Below are 6,100 nucleotides of genomic sequence, written 5' to 3'. Positions count from 1 at the left end.
TGGGAGGCCGAGATGGGCGGATCACGAGGTCAGGAGATCGAGACCATCCTGGCTAACACGGTGAAACCCCGTCTCTACTAAAAATACAAAAACTAGCCGGGCGAGGTGGCGGGCGCCTGTAGTCCCAGCTACTCGGGAGGCTGAGGCAGGAGAATGGCGTAAATCCGGGAGGCGGAGCTTGCAGTGAGCTGAGATCCGGCCACTGCACTCCAGTCCGGGCGACAGAGCGAGACTCCGCCTCAAAAAAAAAAAAAAAAAAAAAAAAAAAAAAATTTTTGCAGTTAAAGTACATGGCAACAATGACACATAAGTCAAGAAGAGGGGGCAATAATAGAGCTAAGGCATTCTAAGATCCTCACATTTTCCCGGAGAAAATAAGGTGCTATTTTTAGTAGTCATGGATGTTCACTTATGAATGCATACATAGATGGATGCACATTATGCTCTCTAGAGTAACTATAAAAGAAACAAAGGAGAACAATAATATAGTAACAGAGAATGCTCATTCAATTCAAAATAAACTATTATATGAAAAGAGGGAAAAGCAAACACAGGACGGGAAGAGCAAGTAGAAAGCAATGATAAGATGGAGGACCTAACCCAAATTTTAGCAGTAACATAAATATTTAGCAATGAGATTAAAGGATAGGTTTCCAGGAAGATAAGTAAATTCAAACCATATATAAAAATAATAATACACTCTTTAATTTTGCAAAAATAGGAGGATTTGAAATCCCCTATTTCAAAGACAATATCGTATGTTTAATGAGAAATTGAATGAGAAAAAGACAATACCATATATTTAATGAAAGATTTTAATACACTTCTGGAAATTTAAAAAACAAGAAAATAAACTATTAAGCAAAATAACCTTACAGAAGATTGAACCACCAGAAAGACAAACAGTAGAAGACATCTCTTTAAAATATACATAAAACCTTTACAAAAATTGACCTTGGGGTATGGAGTAGAGCGTGTGTCTACAAATTTCAAAAGAATGAAATCATACATGGTGTGTTCTCTACTATAAAATAATTAAGCTATAAATAGATAAGTAAACAGTTTCTAAAACTTATCAGATGTCTGATAGTTAACTAATGTAAAGATCAGGAGAGTCGTTATCTTTGGACAGAAGGCATAGTGTATTGATTAGGTTGGATGCTAGTAATATTTTATTTCTTAATCGTAATCAATTTTATTTATTGAGCTGTAGTTTCATGTTTTATATATTTTTTGTATATTTGCTAAACTTCAATAAAAATAAAATATGTGGAGATAAAAATAGATATAGATTAATAGACTAATAAAAATATTACCGAGCTGGCACACTGAATTATAAGTATAGGATAAATTGATATATGGTAAAGACAGCACCATAAATCAACAAGCAACAATAGACAATGATGAGCTGTGTAATTGTCTTGGGAAAAAATAGCCTATTGAGTAAAATTAAAGTTGAATCCATACCTCAGAGCATACAGAAAAGTGAAATCCAAATAACTAAGTTTTACATGTTAAAATAATACAATGAGATACATGTTTATGTATGTATGAATACACACAAATATACATAAATACATAGATAGGAGAATGTCCATAACTGTGAGGGAGGAAAATATTTTTAAGATACATTAGTCTAGCAATAATTTATTTATTATTTTTTGTTTAGAGACAGAGTCTCTTTGGTTGCTTAGTCTGAAGTACAGTGACGTGAACATACCTTACTGTATCCTCCAACTCTTCAACAGTAATTTACAAGAAAACTGATGGATTTGACCATGTCATACGTATGTTCAAGGACATAGATGACAGATTTAGAGAATATTCAAAATCAGTATTAATTTAATATCTAGAAATGTTGGGTCATATTCTGATTTCTGATAACACATAAGAAATCCCAAAAGGAAATAGGCAAAGTATATGAATGAATGTTTAATTCACAGAAGACAATGCAGATTGACTAATCATAAAAATTGGCAGATTATCAATTCCAATAGTAATCAGAAGAGAAGCAAAAATTTTTTTTTTTTTTTGGCCAGGTTAAATTCATCAGATTGGCAAACGTGGACATATGTGTATGTGTGGAAACAGGAGGCTTCATGAACTACTGGAAGCAGAGTGAATCAGAATAGTCATTTTGGGAAGCAATTGAGAGTACTTAATAAAATTATGTGTTTATATGGAAATACTAAATACATATTATTAAACATTTCTTGTACAGGTCCAGAAAGTCAAAAACATGAGCATGTTCATAGAGCATTTTTGTGATAGTGAGAGGCTAGTGGTAACCAAGTGTTTACTATTATGTGAACACATAGGTTATATATAGTGGGTATATATACAAAAATGTTATGAACAATTAAAAACAACTGAAATATAACCACATATAGGAATTTGGGTTGATGTTCAAAACGGACTTTTAAGTACAAATTAAGTGAAAAAGAGTATAATGTAGCAAAGTACCGTATAAGTATACTAAAATATATACTACACATGTAAGAAACCTATATTTTATAAGGGTACGTGAATAGGCAAGAAAATAGATAAGGCATATTTGAAATTTATGTACGCATAAAGGGAGATCAAAGTTATGATGCGAAATGCAGGAGAAATGAAAGAAAAAGTAACAAAAGGGTGCTTTTGGTAGAACTGATCATAATGCTGTACCTGTAGAGAAGTTGTGAGAACTACTGCCAACTAGGATATGAAAAATCATATATCTGCAAAAGAAAATACGGTAGTGAATAAATCATATTCTACCATTTTTATATTGTGGGAGGTCAGGCTTTTATTTTTGGATTGTTTTCTCTACACCACTTTATTATCTTCTTATTTTGGTAATGGGCAGATAACATTTTATACTATAATGTTTTGAAATATATATTACACACACACATGTATAGACGCACACTGTGAAGTGGTTAAATCTAGCTAATTAACTAATGCATTACCTCACATAGTTATCATTTTTATGGTGAGAACACTTAACATTCATTCTCTTTATATTTTTTAAGAATACAATGTATTGTCATTAACTTTAGTCACCTTGTTATGCAATAAGGGAAGCTGGGCTGAGTGAAAGAGGGAAGATGCATGGTTGGAGTTCCTTGCCAGAATGTATTATTAAAGTCATGTAAAAATTCTATTAAAATACAATCTTTAAAATGAGGAACATGCTGGTTTTGAATACTGGATTAAGAATGTACCATACATTTTGATCCAATTGTAGAGTTCTTAGGGTCAGTTTCTATTACCAAATACATCATAGAAGGTTAGCAAGGTATATTAAGGAGGATTGACTTCTTTTTAGCATCGATATGATAAGGATTCTGGGTGTTTTTCTCTTTGTAAAATTCTTATATGAACATTGATACTCCAACGGTGTCTTATTATGCCAGCTGTGTAAGTGGAGGGTGTACCACTGTATAAGGAAAATGAAAGATAAGAATGTTTTCAAGTATGTAAGTGGCACAAAAGTAACTTCATAAGCACAACTACCATCTGTTTCTGGGCTCTGCTAATGAGAAAACTTGTTCAGTTGCACATTGACTCAATCTGAAAATAATAAAAGCATGACTTCTATGAGTTAAAAGACATGCCTTTATAGCCTCCCTTTCTCAACCTCTAGTTTCACTTGTTGAAAAACAAGGCAAACAAATAGACATGTGGCCACCCACATAGTTGTGTAAATTGGAAAAAAAAAAAAAAACAACAACGTGAAAATAACGTGAGACAGAATGCCCGAAGTTTTCACTTAGTCATTCACACATGGACTTAATCACATTGGCAAATTCTCCCTCCCTCCCATATGAAGTTTATAGACCACTTTTCAAATTAAAAGTACCTTTTCTTCTTTCATGTTTTAAGAACTAGTGACTGAAGGAAAGTCTGGGAAGTGATTTGTAAGAAACTGTATCATCAACCAGAAATGTTTCTGCTTTGGCTAATTCACAGGAAATATGCCAATAATGTAGGTTGCCAACAATTTCTGAGGAGCTTCTTGGTAAGTGTGATAGTGTGTGTGAGTGTGTGTCTGGGAAATCCACGCACATGCAGACTCATTATCTAAGCTGAAGTTCTCTCTTGGGCTGGAAACATTTAAATTCTATTATACAAATACGCTGCATTAGAGCAAGTCAATGTTCCAATGGGCTTTCACCTTCAGAGTTACTTCGAGGGCCTAACTGCTGTGCAGACGAATGGCTAGATGATCAAAAAGCACCTGATTGTGTTAACAATGAAGAATGACATAATTCTAAATCTACTTGAAAAATTCTCAGACAAGTCTGCTTTCTCATTTAAAATTGGAAAATAATCAGCTTTCTAGTGAGATTGGACTTTTCCTTTCCTGATGCCCTGTACAGTTGAAGTCTATATGGAAAGTGTGAATCACTTTGCAGAACAATAACTGTACGGCTTTTTGCAGAAGGATCTCATAGGTTTACATGAACATAACTGGTCAAAAAAATCACATGAAAATCCCCATTACATTCAGTAGATGACAGGCCAACAGACAACAATGTGGCCTGTTTAAGGTGTTCTTGTGAGTGCTCTGTGGGTGAGCTGTTCCTCACTTTCCATCCTTCCTAATTCCCTTGCTCATGCAGATCTGTTATATGAATCGCATTCTTCCTGTCGTACTTTCTATTTGTAAGTGTTATATGGCAAAAGATGCCCTCCCGTCTTCTTCCAAAGCACTTTTATTGGACCACTTCTCTGTATTTGTCAATCAACCAATTTAGAGGTGGTTTAATATTTTCTGCAAAGAACAGGGTAGTATTTTAGAATTTGTGGGCCAGACAGTGTGTGTTGCAACTACTTAACTCTGTTTTTGTAGTGTAAAAGCAGCCATAGGCCTTATGTGAAAGAGTGAGGATGGCTGTGTTCTAAAAAATCTTTATTTACTGAAACAGCTGCTGGGTGGATTTGGCCCTTGACCTATAGCTTGCTGACCCATGAACCACAAGACTGCTCAGATGGGGATAGAGAATTCCTCTGATTTGCTTTTGGACTTAGTGGGAGGACTAGAGGACTACATAACCCAAACTTTGCATTGACTTAAACACAGACACGTGCTCTTGTGCTTCCTAGCATAGTGGTGAACAGCACATACTTGGTGACGGTCAAACTGCAAGCTCTGTGGTCTTGGGAAAGTGACAAACTTTCAAATCTTCATTTTCCTCATCTGTAAAATGGATTAATAGTAATTTACATGCTAAAAAGTTGTCATGAAATAAAGTGAGAAAATGTGTATGTTTAAAAAGTACAGTATAATTCTGTTACATTTCAAGTTTTTATCCAGGAAGTGAGTTCTGGAGAGAGTAAATGAATATGATTCATACACATTTCTTCAAAGTTTTTGTAACAAAAGACACATATGCTTGAACTTGTAATAACATTTTGTAACCTACTGTATATTTACCATAAATGCCCTTTCATTCCTCCTTATATATTTAAATCATGGAAAGTACATCATGTTTCTTTGGTATACTTGATACATCTTTCAAAACTTGCTTCAAGAATTGGTTTCCCAAGTTTGTGACCAGCCTGGCCAACATGGTGAAATGCCATCTCTGTTAAAAAAAAAAAAACAAAAATTAGTTAGGTTTGGTGGGGTGTGCCTGTAATCCCAGCTACTAGGGAGGCTGAGGCAGGAGAATCGCTTGAACCCAGGAGGCAGAGGCTGTAGTGAGCCAAGATCACACCACTGCACTCTAGCCTGGGTAACAGAGTAAGACTCTGTCTCAAATTAAAAAAAACAAAATTGTTTCTTTGTGAAGTCTTTTATAACTTTGCAACTTCCTAGCACTCACAAGCCAATCTGTGTAAATCTATCTAGCAGCACTTAATTTTATTATTTAATAACATTTTTATTAACAAATAATGTTATTTATTAACATTCTATTATTTTTCTTTGTTAATTCTTCTTTGTAAGGCATTGTCAAGATATACATCATCTTATTTTTCCTAAAGTGGCAATGAATAAGATAACAAAGAATAGTTTAGTGTAAGACTTTAATTTTTAATTTGATTTCATCACTTGTAAATTATCTCCAGCAAATTGTATATCTTTTTGATGGCTCATGTTCTTCACTTAAAG

Source organism: Trachypithecus francoisi, unplaced genomic scaffold, assembly GCF_009764315.1.
Source record: "Trachypithecus francoisi isolate TF-2019V2 unplaced genomic scaffold, Tfra_2.0 Lachesis_group1, whole genome shotgun sequence".
NCBI classification, from domain to species: domain Eukaryota; kingdom Metazoa; phylum Chordata; class Mammalia; order Primates; family Cercopithecidae; genus Trachypithecus; species Trachypithecus francoisi.
This window is presented reverse-complemented; position numbering follows the sequence as displayed.